The 4,816-nt window shown below is 31.9% G+C and overlaps 1 pseudogene; it reads left to right on the forward strand.

The window, feature by feature from the left end:
* The first annotated feature begins 1,702 nt into the window (after positions 1-1,702).
* On the forward strand, positions 1,703-4,554 carry LOC147816737 (uncharacterized; annotated as a pseudogene).
* The last annotated feature ends 262 nt before the right edge of the window (positions 4,555-4,816 follow it).

The following is a 4,816-nucleotide window of genomic DNA, read 5'->3' on the forward strand; positions in this document are numbered from 1 at the left end:
TGCAAAAAACTTTGTTACAAAGTAGCAACTTGTCAGACTTGACATTTTTTTTTTAAAAAATTGCTTTCTTCAAACGTGCAAATTTTTGAAAAAAAATTAAGATAAATTGAATTAGTAATTTTTAGGTGAAAGTAGAAGACCTGAACACGATATCCTGAATTTTTTATAAAAATTGAATCATTTTTGAAAATATTATGACATTTTGAGAAATGACAATTTTTTAGAAATTTTAAGTGTCCCTAATAATTTGGAAGGGTACTGTATATATATATATATATATATATATATATATATATATATATATATATATATATATATATAATCAAGTACTCGCACACCCCACAATCAACCACGGACTGGCTCACAATAGCAGCCAAAGTGGTTGATCACCACACTTGCCCCACCACTGACCTCCCTAGTCACTATGATTGACTTCGGTGATCTGCTGGGAACTGTGTCGTAACGATTTGTCCACTGCCGAAAACTTAAAAAGTAGACCAAAAAATATATTCCTAACCCTTCTCATATCATATTTGCGTCACTATCGATTTCAGCGACACCTGTGCCAATTGCTTAGGGTGTCACGGACAAAATAAATTTTTTTTAAAGATGTTTAATAAATAGTTTTCATCATATGTATATATTTTTAGAAATTTTGCATGACATAAAATTAATACCAAAGTTCTCTTGTGAACCAAGAAAATAAAAAAAAAAATTAAAGTGTCCACCAAATGATCCCCTCAAGTACAGTGTTTGATATTAATTAGAAAGCAAAGGAGAACAATGCCTCTATCTGAAATAGAAAATAGTGTACTCAAAAAATTGTTGTTGCAGTTCATTTCCGTCGCACTAGAGCTGCACAATGGACTATTGGCGACTGTCTGGGAAACATCCCTTAGGATGATTCGAAGACAAGCCATTACAATTTCGATCCTCTGCAGAAGGGATGCCACCCCCGCTTCGGTAGCCCGACGACCTGCACGCGAAGTCGAGCACTTTACGGTAGAACAGTTTAACGAGGACCAATACCACACAACTTCGGTCCCTTCGCAGACTGATCCAAGTGGTCACCCACCCGCACACTGATCGCAGCCAATGATGCTTGATTTCGGTGATCTGCTGGGAACTGTGTCGTAACGATTTGTCCACTGCCGAAAACTTAAAAAGTAGGCCAAAAAAATCTATTCCTAGCCCTTCTCATATCATATTTGCGTCACTATCGATTTTATCTACATCTGTGCTAATAATCTAGGGTGTCACGGACAAAATAAAATTTTTTTAAAGATGTTTAATAAATAGTTTTCATCATATGTATATATTTTCAGAAATTTTGACACCCAAACTTAAACATTTCAAAAACTTAAAACTTTTGACTTAAAATTAATACCAAAGTTCTCTTTTGAACCAAGAAAATGTAAAAAATCATTAAAGTGTCCACCAAATGACCCCTCAAATGCAGGATTTAATATTAATTCAAGAGTAGGGTTCAAGATTTAATATTAATTAAGAGTATTAAATCAAGAGTACTTAAAGAGTAGGCCAAAAAGAATATTCGCAATTCAAATAAACTATAGGTGGCGCTGCTGTCTCGGGCAAATGGCGTCAGAAAAAGGTAATACTGAGGTTGTACCTGCTTCCCAGTGTATAACTTAGTGATAACTGAGCATTTTTGTACTACCTAGCTTAATTTTATGGTCCAGTGATGGATTTTCTTAAATTAGTAGATATTTTAGCATATCTGGAAAGGGACGAAAAATCCAGGAGCATCACTGAAGGTGAAAAAATAATTAATTCAAACCACATTCTAACGTGTGGTATTGTAAAGCAGCCATTACCGCAGAAAAGAATCATTTATGCGGTTTGCCTTCGTTCTACGAAGTTAAATTCTTCTCCGTATGTAATTGAAGGTGCTTTATTTCAAAGAATGTCTGGAAATGGATACGGCATATCCCAATTTAATTGCAGTTGTCCTGCTGGTGCTGTCTGCAAGCATGTGGCTGCAGTGTTGTTGTATTGTAACTGGGTATTCTCTTTTATGTATGGTTTATTGTTTCTTAAAATTTCATGAAATTCAATTTTGTTTCTATTAGTTTGCCGAACAATGTGGCAGAACTTCTATATAATGTGTAATCCTGAATTCAAAATGTAGACTTTTTTCAGTAATTTGATCAGCATAATCATGTAATTATGGCCTCAGTAAAATTAGTACCCAGATTGTTATTGATTAAAAATGCATGGATGGAAAATGCCAGGTTCATTGTATCTTTTCATTCCTTATAGTTTTTTTGTGAAATTATGCTTTGAAACATATTTATTTAGCAGATATAACCAGCCTAATTATGCATAATTAGGCTGTTGAAAAGTGTTCAATTTAATTGCTGAGTTATTAGCCAAATTATTTACTACAATGATTTTTTTTCTTATTGTAAGATCAATATGCTATAATTTTTTTAAAAATTTTGTTTTGCATTTTGCTTATTGAATCTTAGTTTATTTCATTTCTTACATTTCTGATTCATTAATTATTATTCAGTGACTAGAATAATAGTTACGTTTCAATTCAGGTCAATGTTACGTACAAAAGGTATTCCACAATTATTATATACAAATCCTTGTATAAAATTTGTGTGTATAAAGGTCATTGAATCATATGGTTTTTTTCTTATTATTATTGAAAATTCATTGAATGAAAACTTTTTGGTTATATAATTTTTTTCTAATTTTAGGCATGCAGTTTCTTCGTTAGAGGAAATATCTTCTACTGATAAGTCTTATTATTGGGATAAGCAGAAATCCTCTCTAAAAAAATATGACATTGTGCCTTTGCAAGACTTCTGTTGTGGTTCGCAGAAAAAAGATTATGCCGTCTCTCTCAGTGAGGATGTTCTTGGCTCTTATGAGTCAAAGATTTTGGAAGCCTGTCCAAATTCAGCTCTCGCAAGCCTATTGTGTAAGTTATTTTTCATTTTGGTGCTTTTTTTCGATTAAAGAATTGCTAATTTATTGCTCTAAGGGCTGATTACTGAAATACGAAATTGAAAATTTTCATGTATTATTAATTTCCTATATTTAAACAAGATTCTAACTAATTGTAGTCAAACATATAAGGAAGAAATATATTGCAACATTGCTTCTGATTTGAGATGTATTAATATAAAGAAATGCCATTTTACCTAGCAGATGATTTTTTAAATGATGACCATTTCAGAATTAGGAATTTTCTGTTCGATTTTGCACAGATTTGTTGCTGGTTTCGCCGACAAAACCTTGTAAAATAATATTGTGTTTGGATGAATAATTTAGGAATATTTTTTTGGGTTATTAATTATTGTTTTACATAATTCTCCAAATTAGCGTAATAATTATATGTCTAGTATATAGGTACCTCCATGAAAATAAATGCTAAGTATTCACAATCTCCTGACACAGACAGTGGCATGCCTAGGACTAAGTCTGAGAAAATAGGCTATAAGACCAGTGTTTGAAAAATTTTTTTTAACCTCTATTAGATACTACGTATTTAAGTTTAATATAGATGAAACCATTCCATAATGATCAGCATTCGATAAAATATTTTTCTTATTTAAAACATATACATAATTAAGCTTTTGCTATGATTATTTAAACCATGAGTATCTTTTCTAAAATTACAAAATTCTCAAAGTGGATAAAAAAAATTCCTGAATTACAATGAATTATTTTTGTCATGTCTTTTGCTTTGTTTTAGGAATGTAGCCGAGAAGGAAAATTTGGAAGAATCTGCTGTCCTGGAAAAAGTTTTTTCTACCAGTTTAGCTATCATCAACATTCCGAATTTGGATGATGTGACAGCCAAATTTTTCCAGGAAAAGGTATGCCTCACAAAACAAGAAGTTCGGAACCTAGCCTTGCAGAAGCAAGGGTCTAATAGTTGGATTTGTGAGCGTAAGAAAAGAATAACTGGGTCAACTTGCTACTCCCTTTTTACCTATAGCAGAAATAAAAATCCTGACTGGAAGAAGAAAATTGCCTCTGCAACAGAAGATGTTTTTTCTGGGAATGCTTATACTTTCCATGGACAGGAAATGGAAGAGAGAGCGAGGAACATCTTTTCCTGTGATCAAAATGTACAAGTCTTCTGCTTTGGATTGATAGTGCTTGAGCAGATGCCATGGTTTGGTTATAGTCCTGATGGACTTTATTTTGAAGACGGAAATTTAATTTTATTGGAAATTAAATGTCCGTTCAAGATGAGACTGTAACAACGGCAATAGTCTCCTTATCATATCTTTATGTTGATGCTAAGACTGGTCAATATTCTCTAAAGCCTAGGCATACTTATTATGGCCAGGTCCAGCTGGGATTGTATTTGACTGGAGCAGTTAAAGCTAAACTTGTAATATTTTCATCATTTGACAACAGCTATGTAGTGATTGAAGTTTTTCCGGCTCAGAATAATTTTTTTAAAACCTTAACTGATGTTTATTTTACTAATTTTTTACCTAATATAATGTAATGCTACTCTTTTTACTTTTTGTATAATTAGGATATATATTTTTTTTTAACATTTATTACTTTTACAATAGATCTTTTTGAGGAATTCTCTGAAAATTTTGTATATATATTTTTATTTTAAATTGCATTTATGTAAATATTTTATTGTATCATATTTTGTATTCATTTATTGTATCATATTTTATTGTATTCATTTATTGAATCATATTTTATTGTATTCATTTACTTTAATTTATGTTTTCGTAAGGGGAACTAACTCCTAGCCCCGGTTTACGGACCAAAAATAGGGCACTGGCAGGCCCTAGAGGGAGATTCTCTATGA

Source organism: Parasteatoda tepidariorum, chromosome 1 (assembly GCF_982258835.1).
Source record: "Parasteatoda tepidariorum strain Cologne lab strain chromosome 1, Ptep-v5.0, whole genome shotgun sequence".
Taxonomy (NCBI): Eukaryota; Metazoa; Arthropoda; class Arachnida; order Araneae; family Theridiidae; genus Parasteatoda; species Parasteatoda tepidariorum.